Genomic DNA, 26,143 nt, shown 5'->3' on the forward strand with positions numbered 1-26,143 from the left:
TTTATATAAACATATATTTTACTTGGTTATTAATGTGACCAATAGAGAGTAGTTTTTAATACAACGTGAGCCAATGAGAGCGCAGAATGTGGCGCAGCCGAGGAATTAGTTTCCGGATTTTGCACGAGGTTTTCTCGTGGAGTCAGAGGCAGCTCTCTCTATCGTGCATAGGTGCTGATGAGCGCGGTGTTTGCTGACGCTCCGCGGAACAGAAACATAGAAATAATCTTCTGGATGTGTTTTATCGATGGATTGATGTAAGTGAAGTGACGCATTTTATTTTCCATTGGTTGTGAATGACGTTGATATTGTAATGTGAGTGAAATGGACATTCAATTTGTAAAATATAAAAGTTAATGGTGATATGCATATATTTTACTAGCGACAGAGTGTTGCTAAAGTGTTTACGAAGTGTATTTTTTTATTAAAAAGGTTAAAGAAAAGGGTTTAAATCGGACGCGTTCTAACCGCTCCATTCTGGAATTTTCTGTGAGTTTAAAGATCTCCTTGGTAAGTCACTTTGCCTTGTTATTCATCACAGTTGAATTATTATTATTGTTTAAGTGGAAAAAGCAAGAGAAATTGAATTTGTGACTGATTTATATATGAAAAAAATGTGTAATGCTGTTTTTAGTACATAAGAGCTAACGGTGTGCTCAAGTATGTGACGAAAAGTTGTCAGTCATATAATAATTAGTGCGCTATGTTGGAAAAATAGTCACAGACGTTGCATATATGAAGAAAATATTCTTTATTTGAAAAGATACATGTACATATTTTCAGAATACTCAAGTTCTGTGTAATTTGAATGATGTATAGTGATTGATAACTTTATTGTATGTTGTTACAATGAAGATATTCATGATATTTTCATGACCTTGTTTGTTCAAGGTCAGGTTTTTTTGTTTTGTTTGGTTTTGTTCTGTTTTCCCTGTTCTGCCCTTGTCCAAATTGGATTGCTGTCCTGTCCGATGTGACGAGATGTACCGATGCCTATATTCTGGATTTGTCCCGGCCTTCCAGTGGTTTTGAGGAAGGTTTGGACTGGCGAGCCTCCCTTGAGTTGTTCTTGGATTTTCTGTGGAAACAAAAGATTTTCTGAACTCTGCGAATGGTAGGAAATCGAATAACTCTTCTTTTTTTGTGTGTTTTGGATGGAGATGTTCCTCATGGACAAAGAAAAGACATTTGTACTTCTATGGACCATTTGAAGAACTGTTTTTCTTGAAAGACTGAGAAATTGAAGGTTTTGAGATCAAAGGACATTATTTTATTTCATTGAGAAGTGTCAATTTTCTGGGTTGACAAGTGATGTATTGTTTGGGTTTTGATACTTGAACACTAATTTTTGGGTGAATTGAACACTGAGTTAAAGTGAACAAAGTACTTACCTTGTTGACAATCAAGGGAAAAGTTTCACGAAACCTGTGAAAACAAAAGATTGATAGGAAAATTCAGAAACAATATTTTCAATTGTGAAAATATATATATATTTTTTTTTATTTCACATTGATTCAACTTACCTTTTGAATGCAGTCAAACAAATACACATTGTGTGTTCAACCGAATTATTCTTCAAGTCTGTTCACTGTTGGTGTTGCATCTTTCTCAGTAGCGAATCTGTCCTTCTGAGACGCTGGTCCATAGATTGGCATATAACAAGTTAATTATTTATTAAATCTACAAGTTATTAGCCAGATAGAAAGCGTTACAACAGGCAGCAACGGGTCATTAAACAGGGAACAAGCAGGAACGGTAACAGCAAATCAGGCAGACAGAAAACACAGGGAACGCTCGGAATTGCAACAACAGTTAACAATACTTCGCGGTGAGGTGGTGTGAGTGGAAGTCCTTTATAGTCCTGATAATGAGCAGCAGCTGGGTGTGGTGATCAGTGTGGTGTGCTAGGGTGGATGTGGCAACAGGTGATTGGTGCGATGTGAACATGTGACTGACATGGAGGATTGTGGGAAGTGTAGTCCGGGAACTGACAGGAGCAGACGGTGATCGTGACATAATGCCCCCCTCCCGGAAGGCGCGTCCTCGCGGCGTAAACGGAACAGCTAGGGAGGGGGGGTGGGTGCATTGGAGATCTAATGGTAGCCGGGAACGGATCTCCAATGCAGGTTCCAGGGACTCAGGCAGCCACGGTGGGTCAGGTGGCTCGGGCGGCCACGGCAGGTCAGGTGGCCTGGGCGGCCACGGCAGGTCAGGCGGCTCGGGCGGCCACGGCAGGTCAGGCGGCTTGGGCGGCCACGGCAGGTCAGGCGGCTTGGGCGGCCACGGCAGGTCAGGCGGCTTGGGCGGCCACGGCAGGTCAGGCGGCTTGGGCGGCCACGGCAGGTCAGGCGGTTTGGACGGCCACTGCGGAACAGAGTCCATAGTTGACCCCAGCGGGTCAGAGTCCATCAGTGGCCATAATAAATTGCAGTCCAAAGGTGGCCATAACAATTCAAAGGCCCATGCCAGCAGTGGTCGGGCAAGGTCCCCACCCACAAGCTCCCCACCCTCAGGTATACTGCCCCCCCCCAAAAAGTTCTTGGGGATTTCAACAGGGTATGTTGCGGGCTCGTGGGCAAGGAGATCGGGTGGTGCCGGCAGGGCAGGGAGCACAGGTGGCGCCGGCAGGGCGAGGAGCTCAGGTGGCGCCGGCAGGGCGAGGCGCTCAGGTGGCGCCGGCAGGGCGAGGAGCTCAGGTGGCGCCGGCAGGGCGAGGAGCACAGGTGGCGCCGGCAGGGCGAGGAGCACAGGTGGCGCCGGCAGGGCGAGGCGCTTAGGCGGTGCTGGTAGAGCATGACACTTAGGCGGGGCAGGAGAGATCTCTGGAGTGGTCTCCAGGCCCACAGCGGCCTCTTGAAGGGCGTCTGCGTCTTGAGGAGAGGAGGACGCCTTCTTCCTCCTCCTCCTCCTCCTCCTCCGAGAGTGCGGCGATGGTTCACCGACTGGAGCGGGTTCTGAAGCAAACTCACTGGCTGAAGCGGGTTCTGGAGCAGACTCAATGGCTGGAACGCCCCCTACCTCCGTGAGCACCGAAGGGGCGGCCATCTTGCCGGGGAACTTGCGTGCAAAGCGTCCGACGAACTTGAGTACGAAGCGGCCACCGGGCTTGAGAGCGAAGCGGCCACTGGGCTTGAGAGCGTAGAGGTCGGTGGGCTTGAGAGCGAAGCGGCCACCGGGCTTGAGTGCGAAGCGACCGCCGGGCTTGAGTGCGAAGCGACCGCCGGGCTTGAGAGCGAAGCGGCCGGCTGACTTGAGTGCGAAGCGGCCGGCTGACTTGAGATCGAAGCGGCCTGCGGAGGCTTGGGGATGCCAGCTGCTCGGACTGAAATCAGCGGTGGATCGGTCACACTGGAACGCAACCCTCTCCGCTCCCGGACTGATCTAGAGACGTGACGTGACTCTGGGCGGTCAGCTGAGACGTGACGTGACTCTGGGCGATCAGCGGAGACGTGACGTGACTCTGGGCGATCAGCGGAGACGTGACGTGACTCTGGGCGATCAGCGGAGACATGATGGGGCGTTGCCGCATCCGCCATTTCATGTGCGCAGTCTGTAGCGACCGCATTATGTGATTCAGCGTGGTGTCGCGTTCCTCCGCAAACCCCCCACAGTAAAAGTAGAACCAGCTGTGAGCAGGGCAAAGTCCAAGAACTCCACGAACGACCCTCGTGGACCATTGGTAAGCACATAGTCCTTAAGTGGTTCGTTTAATCCATAGATAAAAAAGTCAATGAGGGCATAGTCTGGCAGATCAGATAGGTGGGCTATATCCAGAAACTTTTGAATATGTGCCTCCAGGGTACAGTTACCTTGACGAAGGCTAACAAGACATATGGCTGGGTCCATGCTGAGGCTGGACACACTCGTAGAAGCTGCTGGATCGTAGTTGGCGAAGTATTCTGTTGTGAATGGAGACTCAGGCAGGGGATCCAAGTGCAGCGTTTTATTCAATGTAAGCGTGGTCGTACAGGCAGGGTAAATCAGGAGCAAACAGGAACAGCAGAGGGTAGACAGAATCGTAATCCAGGTACAGGCAGAGGTCGGGACTGGCAGATATCACTCACAGGTCGGTATACAAAGCAAGGGTCAGGACAGGCAGCAACGGGTCATTAAACAGGGAACAAGCAGGAACGGTAACAGCAAATCAGGCAGACAGAAAACACAGGGAACGCTCGGAATTGCAACAACAGTTAACAATACTTCGCAGTGAGGTGGTGTGAGTGGAAGTCCTTTATAGTCCTGATAATGAGCAGCAGCTGGGTGTGGTGATCAGTGTGGTGTGCTAGGGTGGATGTGGCAACAGGTGATTGGTGCGATGTGAACATGTGACTGACATGGAGGATTGTGGGAAGTGTAGTCCGGGAACTGACAGGAGCAGACGGTGATCGTGACACCTTACCTGTACCCCAACTCAATAGCAGCAAAAGTGTTTTGCAATACAATATGATCCCAATAAGTACATTGTATACTTATTTTTTGATGTAAGTACATAGTAGTTAAGGCCACTTAATATAAAGTGGGACCGATCAAATTCTGCACAAACCATTTTTTCTGTATAGTATGCTTTATTAGTATAGTGTTTACTGAGTTTGTTCTGTTAATTTCACTGTCTTTGTACATTAAGCCACGTTAAACGGTTTCTTTATGGGAGGAAAACACTTAACATGTAATTAAACGTGTTGCATTCATATTCAGGGCTTATCTGTTTTTATGTACGTTGTATGCTTTATTAGTATGGTGTGTATTAAGTTTGGTTTGTTAATAACACTTAGTAAATTAAGCCACATTAAGCATTTTCAAAGCAGAATGTCCCAGCAACGGTCTGATCATCACCTAGGACTATATCAGCATGAGAGTAATGAAAATGACTCAGGGAATTTATGACTGAATAATCTATATTTTTTAGAATAGAGATCACGGTTCTCCCATGATTCGGAAAGCAAAACATTACACAATCAAACAAAATAATAGGATATGTAGGGCTAAATTACTTGAGGTTCTGACAAAATGTTTTATTTATGTTCAGAATTAGTCTTTATAATTACCTAAAATGTTATAGATGAGTATTACATTTTTTAAATTATTTTAAAGAATTCATCATGTAAAAATAATTTGAAATTAATTAATGAAATAGCTACATTTTAACAGCAGTCACTGGTCGCCTCCTACTGGCATAATAACATATTCAATTAATGTTTATTAGTTTTAGAGGTTGTCTACTCATTTTGATCACTGCTACCAGCTTGTAAACTTTTATCCAAATACTTTCCCATAAAAATACACATGATTTTTTTTTTTTGGCGCACCAAAAATATTCTCGTCACTTTATAACATTAATATTGAACTGTACTCACATGAACTGATTTAAATATGTTTTAGTGCATTAATGGATCTTGAGAGAGGAAATGTCATTGCTCCCTATGTAGGCCTCACGGAGCCATCGGATTTCAACTAAAATATCTTAATTTGTGTTTCGAAGATTAACGAAGGTCTTACGGGTGTGGAACGGCATGAGGGTGAGTAATAAATGACAGAATTTTCATTTTTGGGTGAACTAACCCTTTAATTATCAACAGGGCTGGGAGGTAACGAAATACATGTAACGACCTTACGTATTTAAAATACAAAATTTGAGTAACTGTATTTCGCTACAGTTACATTTTAAATAGACCGTAATCAGATTACAGTTACATTCAAATAGTATTTTAGATTACCAAAGTGATTACTTTGAATTTTAATGTCATTTATTTCATTTAATAGGCTATTAACGTAAGCTGTTTGATGATTTGTAACCAACGAGCCAATGTTGATGATTCTCCGACTCTGTTTAAAAAAAAAAAAAAAACGCGCGCAGTCTGTTCAGATATTGGCAACCTGCAGAGTCATCAGACATGAGATCGCACGCAAAAAATGGACGGGAAAACAGGGCATAACGCATTTCTCTAGTAGAAATTCAAAGACAGTTTTACTTATAAACATGAAAAAGGAAGTACAGTAACATCATAGTGCAATGCAAGCTATGTCTATCTGCAACAAAACGTCTATCGGCTTCAAAGGATTCAACATCTAATCTGAAAAAGCATCTTGAGGTAGGCCTATAAGCTGTTCTTGGTCTTTGAAAATGTTATTTTCCTTATTTACTCCTTATTTTCATATTTACTCGTACGTTAAGCTTTATATGGTTATCATTAGCCTACGTTTAATATTTATAAGAATTTATTAGGTCTTAAAATAACACAAAATCCTCATAGAATTAACATCCACTTAATCATGCATTAAATAATGTTTTATAAAGCCAATTTCTTGGTGTACTTTACAGAGAAACTTTAAATCTGAATAATTCACTCCAAATGTTTAGGTATATGGCACGTACAAGAGTTAATGATCAAAAATAGAGATGCAGTAGTCCACTGGTCACAAATTCAAAGGTTTTTTAGTTTTATTTTGGTCTATATTTATTCCGGGCTTGCAAACAAACTGCTCTGTAATAATTTCCCAAAATTTCAGGAAATATTTACTAAGCCTGTCAACAGGACGTTAACACAGGCACACGCTGATTACGGACACAAAGAGGAGAACAGACGCGCCAGCAGAGAAAATACTGCACCATGCACAAGCACACTGTTCACGAAATATAGGAAGAATAATATAAATATTAAATTGGGGTTGATATAAATGTATCTCTGAAGGGAACTGTCTTCAGACAAGTTTTGATGGCTTTTCCTCTTATCTCCAGCGCAGCACTGCTGTGTATATAATGTTAACCATGGAAACGCCATATCACTGCTGTTCCACAAGCGCCACCTACTGTCAGAGAGTGAATTTACATTTCATTCAGTCCGTCTGCTGATTGTGTTTTGTGCAGGTGTCTTATGTAGCATAATTTCACAAAGCTAAAGTCAGACCATGCTGTTTTTTCTGTTAATCTTAAAATTATACAATAATTTAAATGAAAAACAACTGATCATGCTCATGTTCATAACATCTTTGTTGGAACTGTGATAAAAATGCAGTGTTTGCCTATAATATCAAAGAGCTACACATATTTTTTGAACAAATAAACAACAAATAAATTTGCTTTAAAAAAATCTGCAACCAGTATCAGAATCGGCCAATTTGCTTCTATCGGCCATGAAAAATCAAAATAGGTGCATCACTTTTTTTTCCGCTGTTTGTTGTTTATATGGTTAATATTAATGCAGCTATCAGTGCACTAAGGTTAAATATTAGTATAAACATATTTGTACTAGGGATAGTTCACACAAAATGATCATATTTTTTCCCAAACCTGTAAAATGTGGTGGTGGAGAGATGCACAAAAATGTTGAGAAACCGTAGGTGTGTCAGCTTTAAATATACGCCTTCTCTTGAGATTATTGGGTAGATCATTTCATTTCATTTTCTTTATAAACATTCTAAATGTTACAAACAAACTTTGTTAATAAAACAATTTAAACCACTGTGTCAATTCGACTCTATACACCTATAAAACAACCTATATTATTAACAATATTTTATTGTTGTTGTTTAATATTTTGTTATCCCTCTGATGCACATCTTTACAAATATAATTTAGGAATGATATCAATAGTAATTATATGGATGTGATCTTAAAAGAAACAAATATTTTCATAATTTGTTTATCAAGATATTGAAATTCTTTACCAACACATAGGTTATGTCTAAAAAAAACTGTAAACTTAAAACAGAATATCAAGTTAATATGGTCCTTTGTGTTAAGTATTTCAAAGTATTCCAAAGTATTTAGATTAAGTTACTAAACTTGAGTAATGTAACGAAATACATTACTGATTACTTTTTAAAGCATGTATTTTGTAATCTGTAGTGAAATACATTCTAAAAGTAACCTTCCCAACCCTGATTATCAAGCCTTACCTGTAGAGAAGAGGCTGTTTGGGTGCTGCACATTTTCATGTTCTCAATTTCTTTTCTTCTGTCTTCTTCATAGTTCACTGGCTTTAGTCTCATTGTTTCATCTTGCTTCTGTTGTTCTATTAACTTAATTTTGTCTTCATAGATTTTACACTGTTGTTCTTTCTGTGATTTCTCATACTGGATTTCTTTTGTCAGTATCTTTTGTTGTTTGATCCAATCTAGTTTTTCTTCCTTCCACTTCCTCCTCTCATCTTGCATCTGTTTTAGCATTTCGTCATGACATTTTTGCATTTGCTCCTCTCTTTCATTTGTCCTTTTTCTGTATCGTTTTTCATTTTCAGTAAATTCATCCTCTCTTCTCCTCCTCTCTGTGTCATGATTTTGTCTTTCCTCCTCCATCATTAACTTCATCTTTTCTATTTCTGATTTATGTTTGACCTGAAGATAATCTTTCTCTCTTTCTAATCTTTCTTTCTCTCTTTTCATTTGATCTGTCTCTTCTTTAAATCTATTAAAAGATTCATCCAACACTTTTTGTTCTTTCTCCTTTCTTTTCTCAAATTCTTGTTCTCTTCTCAGTCTTTGTTCTTGTATCTTTGTCTCCCAGTTCCTTTGTTCTGTTTTGTATTGTTCTTCAATCTCTTGAAGTTCTTCTTCTCTTCTCAGTCTTTGTTGTTTTATTCTTTTCTCCCAGTTCTCTTGTTCTGATTTAATTTTGAATTTGTATTGATCTTCAATCTCTCGAAGTTCTTCTTCTTTTCTCAGTCTTTGCTCTTGTATCTTTGTCTCCCATTTCTCTTGTTCTGTTTTTAGTTTAGTTTTGTATTGTTCTTCAATCTCTCTTAGTTCTTCTTCCCTTCTCAGTTTTTGCTCTTGTATCCTTTTCTCCCAATTCTTTTGCTCTGTTTTGTATTGTTCTTCAATCTCTCGAAGTTCTTCTTCTCTTCTCACTCTTTGCTCTTGTATCTTTGAATCCCAGTTCTCTTGTTCTGTTTTTAGTTTAGTTTTGTATTGTTCTTCAATCTCTCGAAGATCTTCTTCTCTTCTCAGTCTTTGTTCTTGTTTCTTTGTCTCCCAGTTCATTTGCTCTGTTTTGTATTGTTCTTCAATCTCTCGAAGTTCTTCTTCTCTTCTCACTCTTTGCTCTTGTATCTTTGAATCCCAGTTCTCTTGTTCTGTTTTTAGTTTAGTTTTGTATTGTTCTTCAATCTCTCGAAGATCTTCTTCTCTTCTCAGTCTTTGTTCTTGTTTCTTTGTCTCCCAGTTCATTTGCTCTGTTTTGTATTGCTCTTCAATCTCTCTTAGTTCTTCTTCCCTTCTCAATTTTTGCTCTTGTATCCTTTTCTCCCAATTCTTTTGGTCTATTTTGTATTGTTCTTCAATCTCTCGAAGTTCTTCTTCTCTTCTCACTCTTTGCTCTTGTATCTTTGTATCCCAGTTCTCTTGTTCTGTTTTTAGTTTAGTTTTGTATTGTTCTTCAATCTCTCGAAGTTCTTCTTCTCTTCTCAGTCTTTGTTCTTGTTTCTTTGTCTTCCAGGTCATTTGCTCTGTTTTGTATTGTTCTTCAATCTCTCTTAGTTCTTCTTCCCTTTTCAATTTTTGCTCTTGTATCCTTTTCTCCCAATTCTTTTGGTCTGTTTTGTATTGTTCTTCAATCTCTTGAAGTTCTTCTTTTCTCAGTCTTTGCTCTTGTATCTTTGTCTCCCATTTCTCTTGTTCTGTTTTTAGTTTAGTTTTGTATTGTTCTTCAATCTCTCTTAGTTCTTCTTCCCTTCTCAGTTTTTGCTCTTGTATCCTTTTCTCCCAATTCTTTTGCTCTGTTTTGTATTGTTCTTCAATCTCTCGAAGTTCTTCTTCTCTTCTCACTCGTTGCTCTTGTATCTTTGAATCCCAGTTCTCTTGTTCTGTTTTTAGTTTAGTTTTGTATTGTTCTTCAATCTCTCGAAGATCTTCTTCTCTTCTCAGTCTTTGTTCTTGTTTCTTTGTCTCCCAGTTCATTTGCTCTGTTTTGTATTGCTCTTCAATCTCTCTTAGTTCTTCTTCCCTTCTCAATTTTTGCTCTTGTATCCTTTTCTCCCAATTCTTTTGGTCTATTTTGTATTGTTCTTCAATCTCTCGAAGTTTTTCTTCTCTTCTCACTCTTTGCTCTTGTATCTTTATCTTTAAGTTATTTTGGTCTGTTTGGTATTGTTCTTTAATCTCTTGTAGTTCTTCTTCTCCTCTCAGTCTTTGCTCTTGTATCTTTGTCTCCCAGTTCCTTTGTGCTGTTTTGTATTGTTCTTCAATCTCTTGAAATTCTTGTTCTCTAATCAGTCTTTGCTCTTGGATACTTGTTTCCCAGTTCTCTTGTTCTGTTTTTAGTTTAGTTTTGTATAGTTCTTCAATCTTTCTTAGTTCTTCTTCCCTTCTCAAGTTTTGCTCTTGTATCCTTTTCTCCCAATTCTTTTGGTCTGTTTTGTATTGTTCTTCAATCTCTCGAAGTTTTTCTTCTCTTCTCACTCTTTGCTCTTGTATCTTTGTATCCCAGTTCTCTTGTTCTGTTTTTAGTTTTGTTTTGTATTGTTCTTCAATCTCTTGAAGTTCTTGTTCTCTTCTCACTTTTTGCTCTTGTATCTTTATCTTCAAGTTATTTTGGTCGGTTTTGTATTGTTCTTCAATCCCTCGAAGTTCTTCTTCTCTTCTCAGTCTTTGCTCTTGTATCCTTTTCTCCCAATTCTTTTGCTCTGTTTTGTATTGTTCTTCAATCCCTCGAAGTTCTTCTTCTCTTCTCACTCTTTGCTCTTGTATCTTTATCTTTAAGTTATTTTGGTCTGTTTGGTATTGTTCTTTAATCTCTTGTAGTTCTTCTTCTCCTCTCAGTCTTTGCTTTTGAACCTTTGTCTCCCAGTTCTTTTGTTCTGTTTTGTATTGTTTTTCAATCTCTCGAAGTTCTTGTTCTCTTCTCAGTCTTTGCTCTTGTATTTTTGTATCCCAGTTCTCTTGTTCTGTTTTTAGTTTTGTTTTGTTTTGCTCTTCAATCTCTTGAAGCTCTTCTTCTCTTCTCAGTCTTTTCTCTTGTATCATTTTCTCCCAATTCTTTTGGTCAGTTTTGAATTGTTCTTCAATCTCTCGAAGTTCGTCTTCTCTTGTCATTTTTTGCTCTTGTATCTTTGTATCCCATTTCTCTTGTTCTGTTTTTAGTTTAGTTTTGTATTGTTCTTCAATCTCTCGAAGTTCTCCTTCTCTTCTCACTCTTTGCTCTTGTATCTTTATATCCCAGTTTTCTTGTTCTGTTTTTAGTTTAGTTTTGTATTGTTCTTCAATCTCTCGAAGTTCTTCTTCTCTTCTCACTCTTTGCTCTTGTATCTTTGTATCCCAGTTCTCTTGTTCTGTTTTTAGTTTAGCTTTGTATTGTTCTTCAATCTCTTGAAGTCCTTCTTCTCTTCTCAGTCTTTGTTCTTGTTTCTTTGTCTCCCAGTTCATTTGCTCTGTTTTGTATTGCTCTTTAATCTCTCTTAGTTCTTCTTCCCTTCTCAATTTTTGCTCTTGTATCCTTTTCTCCCAATTCTTTTGGTCTGTTTTGTATTGTTCCTTAATCTCTCGAAGTTCTTCTTCTCTTCTCACTCTTTGCTCTTGTATCTTTGTATCCCAGTTCTCTTGTTCTGTTTTTAGTTTTGTTTTGTATTGTTCTTCAATCTCTTGAAGTTCTTGTTCTCTTCTCACTTTTTGCTCTTGTATCTTTATCTTTAAGTTATTTTGGTCAGTTTTGTATTGTTCTTCAATCCCTCGAAGTTCTTCTTCTCTTCTCAGTCTTTGCTCTTGTATCCTTTTCTCCCAATTCTTTTGGTCTGTTTTGTATTGTTCTTCAATCTCTTGAAGTTCTTCTTCTCTTCTCAGTCTTTGCCCTTGTATCTTTATCTTTAAGTTATTTTGGTCTGTTTGGTATTGTTCTTTAATCTCTTGTAGTTCTTCTTCTCCTCTCAGTCTTTGCTCTTGAACCTTTGTCTGCCAGTTCTCTTGCTCTGTTTTGTATTGTTCTTTAGTCTCTCTAAGTTCTTCTTCTCCTCTCAGTCTTTGCTCTTGTATCTTTGTCTCCCAGTTCCTTTGTGCTGTTTTGTATTGTTCTTCAATCTCTTGAAATTCTTGTTCTCTAATCAGTCTTTGCTCTTGTATCTTTGTATCCCAGTTCTCTTGTTCTGTTTTTAGTTTAGTTTTGTATAGTTCTTCAATCTTTCTTAGTTCTTCTTCCCTTCTCAAGTTTTGCTCTTGTATCCTTTTCTCCCAATTCTTTTGCTCTGTTTTGTATTGTTCCTCAATCTCTCGAAGTTCTTCTTCTCTTCTCACTCTTTGCTCTTGTTTCTTTGTCTCCCAGGTCATTTGCTCTGTTTTGTATTGTTCTTCAATCTCTCTTAGTTCTTCTTCCCTTCTCAATTTTTGCTCTTGTATCCTTTTCTCCCAATTCTTTTGGTCAGTTTTGAATTGTTCTTCAATCTTTCTTAGTTCTTCTTCCCTTCTCAATTTTTGCTCTTGTATCCTTTTCTCCCAATTCTTTTGCTCTGTTTTGTATTGTTCCTCAATCTCTCGAAGTTCTTCTTCTCTTCTCACTCTTTGCTCTTGTATCTTTATCTTTAAGTTATTTTGCTCTGTTTTGTATTGTTCGTAAATCTCTTGAAATTCTTGTTCTCTAATCAGTCTTTGCACTTGGATACTTGTTTCCCAGTTCTCTTGCACTGTTTTTAGTTTAGTTTTATATTGTTCTTCAATCCCTCGAAGTTCTTCTTCTCTTCTCAGTCTTTGCTCTTGTATCTTTGTCTTCCAGTCCTCTTGCTCTGTTTTGTGTTGTTCTTTAGTCTCTCGAAGTTCTTCTACTCCTCTCAGTCTTTGCTCTTGTATCTTTGTCTCCCAGTTCCTTTGTGCTGTTTTGTATTGTTCTTCAATCTCTTGAAATTCTTGTTCTCTAATCAGTCTTTGCTCTTGGATCTTTGTCTCCCAGTTCTCTTGTTCTGTTTTTAGTTTAGTTTTGTATTGTTCTTCAATCTCTCTTAGTTCTTCTTCCCTTCTGATTTTTTGCTCTTGTATCCTTTTCTCCCAATTCTTTTGGTCTGTTTTGTATTGTTCTTCAATCTCTCGAAGTTCTTCTTCTCCTCTCCATCTTTGCTCTTGAACCTTTGTCTGCCAGTTCTCTTGCTCTTTTTTGTATTGTTCCTTAGTCTCTCGAAGTTCTTGTTCTCTTCTTAGTCTTTGTTCTTGTATCTCTGTCTCCAAGTTATTTTGGTCAGTTTTGTATTGTTCTTCAGTCTCTCTTAGTTCTTCTTCCCTTGTTAATTTTTGCTCTTGTATCCTTTTCTCCCAGTTCCTTTGCTCTGTTTTGTTTTGTTCTTCAATATTTTGAAGTTCTTCTTCTCTTCTCAGTCTTTGCTCTTGTATCTTTATCTTTAAGTTATTTTGATCTGTTTTATATTGTTCTTTAATCTCTTGAAGTTCTTCTTCTCTTCTCAGTCTTTGCTCTTGTATCTTTGTCTGCCAGTTCCTTTGTTGTATTTTGTATTGTTCTTCAATCTCTTGAAGTACTTGTTCTCTTCTCAGGCTTTGCTCTTGTATCTTTGTCTGCCAATTGTCTTGGTCTGTTTTGTATTGTTCTTCAATCTCTTGAAGTTCTTCTTCTCTTCTCACTCTTTGTTCTTGTATTTTTGTCTCCAAGTTATGTTTGTCTGTTTTGAATTGTTCATCAATCTCTTGAAGTACTTGTTCTCTTCTCAGGCTTTGCTCTTGTATCTTTGTCTGCCAATTGTCTTGGTCTGTTTTGTATTGTTCTTTAATCTCTTGAAGTTCTTCTTCTCTACTCTGTCTTTGCTCTTGTATCTTCGTCTCCCAATTTCTTTTGTCTATTTTGTTCTGTTCTTCAATCTCTTGAAGTTGTTCTTCTCTTCTCAGTCTTTGTTCTTGTATTTTTGTCTCCAAGTTATGTTTGTCTATTTTGAATTGTTCTTCAATCTCTTGAAGTACTTGTTCTCTTCTCAGTCTTTGCTCTTGTATCTTTGTCTCCAGGTTCTCTTGTTCTGTTTTGTATTGTTCTTCAATCTCTTGAAGTTCTTCTTCTCTTCTCATTCTTTGCTCCTTTATCTTCATCTCAAAGTTATGTTGGTCTTTTTTGTATTGTTCTTCAATCTCTCGAAGTTCTTCTTCTCTTCTTAGTCTTTGCTCTTGTATCTTTGTCTCCCAGATCTCTTGTTCTGTTTTGTGCTGTTCTTCTCTTCTTTTCTCTGTGTAATAATTCATTCTCTTTTTCTCCAACATCATTCTCTCTTCGTTTTGTTTAGGCAGGCATTCTTTTATATCTCTGTTCATTTGTTCCAGTTTGTTCGTTAGTATTTCCATTTGTGTTTCTTTTTGAAGTCTCTCCATCTCTCTGAACATTTTACAAGTGTAGTAACTCCCTCCATTTACTGCCACCATGTCACTGATTTTCTGCAGTAGAGTAGACACCTGTGAATGGTCACTTGTCTCATTATTGTTGAATACATGGTATCTGTTTCCGCACTGTTCAATGAGATTCTTCAAAGCAGATCCAGGATTTGTCAGGTACTTTTCAATTGTTTTATTCTTCAGATCATCTCCTTTGGTAAAGAGCACCATTGTATACATAAAGGAGTTTTCACCAAACATTTGTTGAATTGTCTTGACAGCATTTTCCTAACAGGAACACATGTGGTCCTGGCAGTATCATTGAGATGTAGTCGGTTATTTCTCTCTGGATCTCTTCATGACTAAGTTTGGTATTAAACAGTCCTGGAGTGTCAATCACAGTAATGTGTCTGCCATCTATCTCAGCCGTCTCTCGCTGACACTTTCTAGTGACTGAATTGTGAGACTGGTCTGCTTTAAATGCATCTCTCCCTAAAATGGTGTTTCCTGTTTCACTCTTTCCAACTCCAGTTTTTCCCAGCAAGATGATCCTTACATCATCTGAAACTTCTGTTGAATCTGAAGAGGAGAGTCAAGACAAGTCATCTTTAAATATAGTGCTTTTTACAATGCAGATTGTTTCAAAGCACCTTTAGAGTGATAGCAGGAATTTTGGCTGTACAGCAGCTCTAGAAAAAATAATGTTATTGTTCAGCTTAAGTAAGAAGGTGAGTGTCGCCTCTCGTGAACCCCTCCACGGAGGGATTGGACACAGAGAAGGTGAGACTCTTGGAAGAAAAAGTATCTGAGCGAGGTGATCCTTCAAGAACGTGGTCAGTGTCACTGATGGATCTCCTCACTCTGAGGGTGATCAGAACTACCCTCTCTGTTCTACTTTAACCCCAGGTGCTTCTTACATTAGGCCTGTGGCTGGGCCAATAATAAGTATTATGATTCTTATGGTCTGCTAGTTAAAAATGGCTTGAATAGTAAGAAGACCCTTTCAGGCTTGTAGGGTGGAGGACCACACATTGTGCATGGTGGTAGGTCGCCACCCTGTGGCCGCAGGTGAAACTGTTACTAGGTCTTTTTCATTTTAAATACTAAAGTTTTAATTTATAGACCTATGTTCCCTGTGTAAGATGTGCTCTTTATAGAGTGGTTGGACTGTCATGATTTCCATGGTGATGGTTCGCCACCCTGTGGCTGCAGATTGAAGTGTTTTTAGGTCTTTTTTGTAAAGCTGTTTAAATACTAATGTTTTTTTCAGACAGATATTACCTGTTTAGGATGTGCTCCTTTTGGGCCTTACAGGGTGGAAGACCTCATGTTCTTCATCATGAGAGGCTGCCACCCTGTGGTCACAGGGGGAACTGTTCTAGGTCTTTGAAATTAATTAAATACTTCTGTATTTTCTAGACTGCTATTCCCTGTGTAGGAAGCATTTTGGGCATTCATCTATTTTTTATTTTATATTTTTTATTGTGGTGTCTATTAGGGCCCTGAAGTCCCTGAAGGCTAGAATGATTTTGGAGAGAAGTAGTACTATTATTTGAACTTCTTTTATGAGTGTGTTGGGTTTTGCTTATTGCATGTTCTCTGGCGAAACCACTGCTCTTTGTAGCTCTCTTAATATTTTTGGGTGGGCTGGCCCACTTGGGAGTGGTTTGGAGGCCACCGCCCCTTTGTGGGCTGGCCTTCATCAGGCTGCCTTGAGAGCCATCTCAGGAGTTTGTCTCCTCTCCTCATGGTTGGGAGAGTTTTTTTGTACTTCAATTAGATTTAATGTCTAGCGTCAGCCTACGAGGCCGCCTGAAATTGTTATCCGGTTAGCATCACTCATCTTAAAATTAATTTAGGATAGCTAAGGCTTTCATGGTTTTTTTTAGTCACCTTAGTAGTGTCAGTTGGAGTGATTATGCCTCCTCTCAGCTGAGAGTTGTTCTGTAGAGGCTGCTGCTCTGAGGAGCGCTAGGTAGATCTATGCTTTTTGGGCTGCCCCTAATAAGTGGGTGCATGGCAACTAGTAATGACTACAGTCAGCCAGTGAACGTTTGCCATCGAGATGTATGGCCTTAGTAGGCCCCTCAGAAGACGAATTCCTTACAGTATGGTTACATCGCTGCCAGTCAAGACTTGATACCAGGTAGTTGGCCACTGTAGGCCTCCCTGATGTTAGTCCCCAGCAGTTGGGTATCAGCCAGCAAGGTCATGTGTCAAGGTCAGCCTCCCTGGTGGCATTTGGGGTTAACTTTGTTCCTCTGAGAAGTGGCTGCCCGGGGTGCCTTCGGGCCCCCTAGCCACGCTTCCAAAAAGGGACCCCTTCGGTGGAAGTGGTTGGTTCCAGGCCTTCATATGTAAAATATTGAGGCCGCTTTGAGGCTTATAGCTAAGGCTTTGACTGCTGGGAGCGCTGTCACTGACAGCCCAGTTGTGACCCGTAGAGTGAGTGGGTCTGGTGTTTCATTTGAATTTGCCGGATTCTGACAGTTGTCACTGCCATACGTTGGCATGCACTCCCCTCAGCATGGCGGCGTGGGTATATCGTTCCCCTAGCGTGTTTACACAGCGTTGAATTCCCTTTCGATGATATTAAATAAAAAATAAACATCCACACATGATGCTTCTTCAAAATCTTAATATTTTCTCACAAAAACGAATCCAGAAGCTTCAGTAGTGTATTTATAAGTAGGCCTATATTTTTAAATAAAATCTAGTACCTACATTATTTTTCTATACTATAGGCATGTTCGACATCAGCTGCAAACACAGGGCATGTGTTTGCAGGCGGCATGGAGCTGAAAACGGAGACATGAAGTTGGACACTTTCTGCTTCTCGTAATGACGCTTGTGCTGCGTTTGCATACTTTATCACAGCTAAAGTTAAGTAAATGCAATATTTGACTAATACACTGATGTTTCAGAGACATTTTCATTCAATACTTTGTTATGCTAGCAGCATCTGTTTTTACAAGAATAAAGTTCAACATAATCCAGCCAATCATGAAACACCTGTGTCGTCATCAGAGCTCGTGCAGCTCCTCTTGAGAAATTGCGTTGGCTGACTCGAATCGCTTTCGCAGTACTTTGAAGCCATATGTCACAGTCACATGGCGTCCATGCTGTCTTGAGTTGGACAAAGTTTCTTAATGGCATGCACTGCTTTAAGTCAGCCGCTAATCGATCTTTGCGGCGCTGCATCAAGTCGAACAAGCCTATTGACTCAAACCTGCAATATGCCCTATAATGTAGCTACAAGTATTAATTGTGGTTAAATGTCAAAATAACTCCATTATCATACACTAGAGTTGTGTGGGGTGGAGTGGAGGTAAATTAAACGCAGTCTGCTGTGATATTGTTGTTTTATAGCTTTGTGTACATTGCCCCATGGGCTTGGCTAGACAACAACATGGGCCATTCCATACAATCAGAACACGACAGGCTTGTTCGACTTGATGCAGTGCCACACAGACCTATCAGCGGCTGTGATTGTGACTGTGACGTATGGCTTCAAAGTACTGCAAGAGCAATTCGAGATCAGCCGCCAGAGTCAGCCAGCGCAGAGGAGCTGCACGAGCTCTGATGACGACACAGCTGTTTCATGATTGGTCGGATTCACCAAATGACAATGATCACATGTGTTTTGTGTTTATTGTCATGCCTTCAGTTCCACTAATGCTTACAAATATGTATTTTTATAACAGTTAAAGCTCTTTTCATGTAGTTCACATTGTTGTATTGTGTCATCAAATAAAACGGATAAATACGTAGACCCCGCTACATTAGCATTTAAATAATACATGCTTATGTTGAACTTTATTCTTGTAAAAACAGACGCTGTAAGCAGTACATAAAGTATTGACTGAAAATGTCTGAAACATCAGTGTATTAGTCAAATATTGCATTTATTTCACTTCAGCTGTGATAAAGTATGAAAACGCAGCGCGAGCCTCACTACGAGAAGCAGAAAGTGTCCGACTTCACGTCTCTGTTTTCAGCTCATCCCCGCCTGCACGCGGCTACTCTCGCCGATGTTGAACACACCTGATACCAATGACAAGAAGACACATTTACTACAGAAGCACATGACAGGATCACATGAGGGGCACACGGAATCTTATACTGCGTTCACGCCACCTCGTATTTACTGAAATCTTGAGATGACAACACGTGACGTTATATTTGGAGCTGTTGAATTATGCGTTTCCATGGCACCACTTTCAATGCCTATGAATCTACAACGGTCAGGTGGTACAGCGGCCATGTGGTACACGTGGGAGCTTTCAGAAAACTCCCAGCTTACAAGCTGTAATTACGAGCTCTACGAGGACGTGAACACTTTTTACAAGCTAGAATCTCGTAACTACAGGAATTACGAGGCCACGTGAACGCACCTATATAAAGTGAAAATGAAATATGACAAATTTCAAAATAAAAGACAAGAAAACATGAACATGAAATCAAACCAAAAACAGATGTGACAGTAAAAGAAAACAATAAGACTTTTCCTTGAAAAGTTCCTTGAAAAAATACTTTAGGTTATGTTTTATATTGTATATTGTTGTATACTGAGAATTTTTAAAATAAATTAAAATTATAAATTAAAATGATGAAAATGAATTTATGCATCCCCTTTTGCACTATATTTGTGTTGCAGGGCTTTATTTGTATGCCGATGTTTTGGAAATTTCCAAGTACTGTCATGCTAATAAAGCACATTTATTATTAAATTTACAAATGTACTTGATCTTAATTATAAGGCCTGATCCATTCAAAAATGCCCATGAGTGGATGAGTCTTCCTTAAACTTTTTTTTTTCAAAAACAGACTAAACAAAGTTGCCTTTAAAAACATGACTTGAAAAATAATTGTTTTTACTAAAATAACATTCATTTATGAAATCACCTAAGCTACGATAGGTATTCACATGACAAATGTTGCCCTATTACCCCTATAACTATGAAATGAAACTGAAATTTTTACATAAACTAAACTCTAAAACCTTTTTATAATCTTTATAAAAAAGTAAACTAATTCGTACAGATGCAGGGCCAGCAGTGTAATGGGGCCTCACCTAGACCAGGCTTTCCTAATTTTGAGGTTTTTTGTTTGTTTGTTTTTGGGTTTTTTTTGTATTAAATTTTCTAGCAAGGTAAATGTACTGTTACTTCCAAACATTTGATATGTTTCTAGTGTTATGCATATGCATGTCTAAAAGCTGCAAATAAACAACCAATTATTTTAGCAGTTGAATATAAAGTATTAAAGTGAAATGAGAAATGCTTCTATTTTAAAATTCTTCATTCCCCCAAAGTTCACTTATAAATTATATTTTTTTCATCATTTTCTCACCCTCATGTTGTTCCAAAACTGTATGACTGTCTTCTGTGGATCACACACACACAATACTAAAACACTTTTCAAAATATTATCTTTTGTGTTCCCCAGTCATACGTATTTAAAATGACATGAGAGTGAGTAAATTATGAAATAATTTTCATTAATGAGTGAACTATCCCATTAAGTAATTAATCCTGCATTATCGCTGACATTATATCAATACATTGTCTTTTTAACAAGATCTTTTAGCTTGCTTAACATATTTACATGATTTAATTTATTCTTACCTGAACTGGATGCCATTACATATTCATATCATTGAAGTGTCAAAATCAAAAGAAAAGTTTGTCTTGCAGAAAGAAGATGCAGACTTGTGTGTGTGTGTGTGGTAGTACTCTCAAGAATATGCCCTCCAATTATATATGCCCTGTTTTTGGTAGCATTGTGTACTTTGCCCCATGGGCTTGGCTAGACTGCTAAACAACATGGGCCATTCCATACATCAGTGACTGATGTATTGTGACCAGAGGTTATCCCAGATGCACATAAAATATACTGGACTAACTAAATACACAATTATGCACAACATTTATCCCAATTTATGCTACTATTATTATGCATCTAATATTGGCTTAAAACAAAAAGGTGCACATGTAGGGCTACTCATTTCATTTTGAGCCATTTATCATGTAAACAAACAAAACTATTGACAGAAAGAAACATAGACATTCCCTGGCCTTGATAGAGCTACCTGAAAATTTAGTTTTTTTGTTAGCGATTTCATGCATGTTAATTTGTTCATCTGTTCAGTCGTCCTTCTTGGTGTGACCTGTGGAAAGTTAATGTGGGCTGAGGGCTGTCCTGACCCCTTTTTGGGGCTCTCATGTGTCCAAATATGTAGGGCTAAAACCCATTTTCTGTTCTAAAGAATTTGGTTTTAATAACTGATTTGCACTATTACTGAATAATTTCTTAGGCTTACTTTGGCTTTTAACCTGGAAAACACTCAAACCACTTTGTTCGTGTAAACAGTCAGAAAGAGAAAATTTTATACTTTTACACAGAATCAGCTTGTAAGACTTGATTTTCCTGCAAAAACTGAGATCAAGTGCTCTGCAATAAAGCAATAAAACTCATCTGGAGAGAAGAACTCAAAGAAATAGCATAGGACAATGCCTTGCCCTCACAACATCTACAGGATGCAACCCGGTAAACTCACAGACATAAACTTGCCAGTCAGATCTTTGTCAGAGGGTGTAATAAGTTGGCTAATACCTTTAGTCGGTTGCCTACTGCTCACTCAAACAAAAGTGAATTTTAATTTAGCCACTTCCATACACCTTGCTAAATCAGCAGTAAACACAAATCAAAAGGTCTTCAGATGAAGTGCCGACTGCTCCTTCATTCATGCGTCTTCAGTTTGTTTTACCCTTGACACAGATTTACGGTAGCATTAGCCTCCCATAATTTACCGGTAATAATGATATCAGGAGAATCCAAAGTAAATCAAATATGACATTTTATTTGTCAGGTAAAAGGGTATCATGCCAATTACACAAATTCCAATTCAGAAATCATAAATACATCAGTTGCTCAAAGATGACTCTAAGAGTAACAATTGCATATACACACCGTGATGGATTAGTGTTTTTAAGACACTTGCCCATCACTGTATGGGGGCCTCTGGCTACAGAAGATCCCACATGACTGCTTTGCAATTTACCTTATATACAGACCAGAACAAAAGGGTTATAAATATTTACTACACCAACACCTGTTTTGTGGGGAGAGGAGTGGGTTTTCATAAAAGGCACCACCCAAAAAGAGGACAGAATTCTCCTTAGTTTTCAATATTCTTCATAATACCAGTGACTGCTGTGAAATTGAGACCATTTTACCAATCACACTGAGACATTTAAAATGATACCAAACATAAAAAGGGAAAAAACGATAGATACACCAGATACATTATACATCTTGGAGAACTTTCAGTGACTTGAAAGTCATGGGGAAGGGAAGGAGGGTGTGTGTGGGGGTTTAGGGCAAGGTGTTGTCCTTTGCTATTTCTTTGAGATCTTCTCTCCAGATGAGTTTTATTGCTTTATTGCAGGGCACTTGATCTCAGTTTTTTACAGTAAATTACTTTCAGTTTTCAAGTATTTTATTGCCATGATTTTTTTTTACAACACACAATATTGTCAAAGCAACAAAACATAAAAAAGTGTGTCAAAGGATAGATTTAAGATAATGTATGAGACAGTATTAAATATGAACTTAAGTGTGCTTATACTATCTCTATTTAAAAAATGCATTTAGTTATCACTTGTAATACACTATGAGTTCAAGTATATAAGTGGTAACTAAATACATTTTTTAAATGAGATAGTATATTAAAAGCACATTTTATTTCATATTTAATGCTGTCTCAAAATAGCACAGTTTAGTACACTTAGATGTTTTTAAAATGATCTTAAGAAGTACTAAAGAAGAATTTGTAGTATATTAAGTACAAAATTAGTGCACGAAAATAGAATTCTTTAAGTACATTATAGAAGTAGGGCTGGGCGATATATCGCATGCAATTGTCACACGCATTTCGTCAGTAAAGCTGGTTCCCTGATTACCGCTAAATCGCCATCACCTGCTTTCAAATGGAGCGGCATTTAATAGACAGAGCCGTAGTTCACTGATTCATCTGGCGATAATGAACGCGATATTACGTAGCTTATCAGTGAACTACGGCTCTGTTTATTAAATGCTGCTCCATTTGAAAGCAGGTGATGGCGATTTAGCGGTAATCAGGGAACCGGCTTTACTGACGAAATGCGTGTGACAATCGCATGTGATATATCGCCCAGCCCTATTTAGAAGTGTACTTTTTTCACCTGGGTTCTCATTCCTGTGTGCTTTTGCATTGCAGGATAGGAAATCTCTTAGGACTTATCTTTTTCTATCAGTTTTAATGACAAAATAAAGGCAAGTTACATAAGTTATAGTCACTGATGTGATACACTGAAAAAAAAAAATATACTTTGGACCAACCTAAAAAACTTACTGTAATTTGTTAGAGCTACATTTATTAGTTTTTCTCAAACTATATTTTTGATTTGGTTGAAACTTTAAATTAATATAAATCAAAATAGCTCTTCTGCCCAAGATTAAAAAAAAAAAAAAAAAACTTTCACACAAAGTAAAAATGTTTTTTTTATAGAGACCAGTTTCAAATTTTTACTTTGGAACAACTTAAATTTTTACTATAACATTAAAGTATAATTTTACTTTGGACTAAACTAAATCAATTGCTGTAATTTTGTTACACACAATTTTAATAAGTTTAAGTTAAATTTCTGATTCAGTACTTCTAAATATATTTTTAATAATGCCTTAACCAATTTATTTTCTTTAGTCAAGACAAAACCTTACTTAATGCAAGTCAATATAATACAATTTTTTGCTCTGCTACAACTTTTACAATGAACAAAAGCTAAATATGCTTTAGTATAAAATAAAAATATTCCCTTAAAATAAAAACAAAAACATTCAGTAAATGCTTAATTTAGTTGACTTAGTATAAAGACAGGAATATTCTCTTCAAAAGGCCTTAATGTTTATTGTGATGTCATTGTCTTTTTAAAATATACATCACCTCCTCCTTTGTCAAAAAACAAAACAAAACAAAAAATAAACAAAAATAGCTAAAACTAAAATTTTGCTGCCAGTTAAGCTAGCCGGTACACACATCAACACTTGAGGAGGGAAAAAACAGGATCCTCATCCTCCATGATGACAAACACTGCCATTGTACATCTTTCAGGATCTGTTTTAGCTTCATCCTTCTGAACAACCTAATAATGCTGGTACGAGCATCTTCAAAATCATCAGTACTCATATTGCTGGATCTGTCTGCTGCTTTTGACACAGTGAACCACCAGATCCTCCTGTCAACACTCATGTCGAAGGGCATCTCGGGAACCGCACTCCAGTGGTTCGACTCTTACCTCTCAGGTAGGTCCTTCAGGGTATCTTGGAGAGGTGAGGTGTCCAAGTCACATCATCTTGCTACTGGGGTACCTCAGGGCTCTGTGCTTGGACCACTTCTCTTCTCCATCTACACATCATCACTAGGATCGGTCATTCAGGATCATGGTTTCTCCTATCACTGTTACGCTGATGACACACAACTCTACCTCTCATTCCAACCAGATGATCCGACGGTTGCTGGTCGCATTGCAGCCTGCCTGACAGCCATTTCTGCCTGGATGAAGGACCACCACCTTCAACTCAACCTTGCAAAAACAGAACTGCTCGTGATTGGTGCCAACCCAACACTTCATCACAAGCTTTCAGTTCAGCTTGGGTCTTCAACCATCACTCCTTCCAGGACGGCCAGAAACCTTGGAGTGGTGATGGATGATTGTCTAACCTTCACAGATCATGTTGCAACAACAACCCGGTCCTGCAGACTTGCCTTGTACAACATCAGGAAGATTAGACCCTTCCTATCGGAACATTCCACACAAATTCTTGTCCAAGCTCTTGTTCTATCCAGACTGGACTACTGTAATTGTTGTTCTCATGTTGATTTGATTGATTCTACTACTCTCATTTGTAAGTCGCTTTGGATAAAAGCGTCTGCTAAATGACTAAATGTAAATGTAATAAAAGGCAAAGACAAGACATTACAAAGTTATTTTGATAAAACCAGTAGCTATATAAAAATATGTACACCAAAAATTCTCCCAATCAAATCTCAAAAGGTCAAGTTATATAATAATAATAATAATAATAATAATGACTTGCAAAGTCCAGCAGATACTTAAAGGGTTAGTTCACCCAAAAATGAAAATTCTGTCATTTATTACTCACCCTCATATTGTTCCACACCCGTAAGACTTTTGTTAATCTTCAGAACACAGATTAAGATATTTTGGCTTAGTGAGGCCTGCATAGGAAGCAATGACATTTCCTCTCTCAAGATCCATAAAAGTACTAAAACACATCTAACACATCTTTTCCCGCATCACTTCTCGTTTGAGCTTCAGAATGCACTTGTGTCACGCTTGACAACAATCTCACTAACCCGTGTATAACCAGTAACTGAAAGTGAATGTTATAAACGTAAAAAGTTTAAAATATTTTAAAAATATTTTTAAATATCGTTTCAGTTCAGAACACATTGATTCATCAACTCGCGTCATGTGAGTTACCGCTGTTCACTTTGTGTGGGTTTTTTAAGTGTCAACTTTGAGGGTCCCATACACTTGCATTATATGGAATGACAGAAACTGAATGTTTTTCTAAAAATCTTAGTTTGTGTACATCTGAAGAAAGAAAGTCAAATATATCTGAGACAGCATGAGAATGAGTACACGAACAGAGAATTTTAATTTTTGAGAGAAGTCTCCTTTTTACAAGATCCTTTTTCTGCCAAGCAGGGGCGTAGAACTCATTACATACCTTCTCTAAATTGTCTGTTTTTCCTGCCATGCTTAAGAGATTATGAGAAAAAGATTAATGATTAACTGTAGTACAACATAAAACACAGAAAAGTCAATACTTTTAGCATAATTTTTGCTCATGTAATATATTAAGGAAACTAACCTCATATTTGCATGTATTGCTTTGGAATCAAAATTCGTCTTTCATCTGCATAATTACACCAGCAGTTGTCTGTAGTATGATGGTGCAGACTAAAACAATACATAAATCCTTAAGAAATAATATACAAAATTGAAAGCACTTACCATTGTAACATGACTCAATAACATTTACAAATCATTGTGAAAGATTATTTAAAAAAAAATATCTTTCCTAAAAAAGACAATGAGAGCATTACCAACTGGATTTAAAAAATAAATAATAATATAATAATAAAAATAAAAGCATAGACAAGTAAAACAGACAGATATATGCAATGCACAAAAAATCTATTTACTTTATGAATTTAAACATACAATGACTCCTTTAAATGCTATTTAAAATGTTATTTAACTGTTAGTTGAGAGCAGTGATAGATTTTCTCTCTGTTTGATTCATGACAGATGACAGCAGAATGTATGGATCTATCATGAGATACTAATATTAATATGAATGATGCACGTCTGTTTTCACGTTCTGACTTGTTTACGTGCACTTAAGACAAAACTGACTGTGTTTGTGAATACTTGGCAAGATGGGTGTTTTCTTATGTAATTTGGTGTATTTGACCATTCAGACGCCATGAAACGGAACACATTTCGGTAACGTTAAAGTTACTTTCATGCATGGAGACAGGCAGCTGAGCGTTTTTTGTGAATGCTGATTAGGTTTTTAAACCATCAAGCACCTCCCGGTTCTTAATGTGCATCTATCCGTGCTTCTTAATCACTCTAAAGTTTCAATAATTTTAAGCAATTTGCCTGAAAGCAGAGCATCCATCATTTAACGTTACTGATATTAATTAAGTGGTAAAGCTCTGAGGTCTCCGACCAGCCTTTAAAACCTTTAATTGAGAATGCTTACTTCACACTCATTTGAAAGTGAC

The 26,143-nt window shown here is 38.0% G+C and overlaps 1 protein-coding gene, 1 long non-coding RNA gene and 1 pseudogene across 2 annotated transcripts in view; 1 reads left to right on the top strand and 2 right to left on the bottom strand.

The window, feature by feature from the left end:
- si:rp71-80o10.4 (uncharacterized protein LOC100307105 homolog) overlaps positions 1-26,143 on the bottom strand; it is a 123,312-nt gene that overhangs the window by 31,331 nt on the left and 65,838 nt on the right. The gene's annotated exons all lie outside the window — the stretch shown is intronic.
- Positions 104-26,143, top strand: part of LOC137008706 (uncharacterized) — an 86,556-nt gene continuing 60,516 nt past the window's right edge. Inside the window, exons 1-2 of the long non-coding RNA XR_010892803.1 lie at positions 104-510; positions 892-1,114. This is a non-coding gene — a long non-coding RNA (uncharacterized lncRNA). The remainder of the gene's footprint in view (positions 511-891; positions 1,115-26,143) is intronic.
- Positions 1,417-20,002, bottom strand: LOC137009703 (trichohyalin-like; annotated as a pseudogene).

Source organism: Chanodichthys erythropterus, chromosome 20 (assembly GCF_024489055.1).
Source record: "Chanodichthys erythropterus isolate Z2021 chromosome 20, ASM2448905v1, whole genome shotgun sequence".
In the NCBI taxonomy this organism is placed as follows: domain Eukaryota; kingdom Metazoa; phylum Chordata; class Actinopteri; order Cypriniformes; family Xenocyprididae; genus Chanodichthys; species Chanodichthys erythropterus.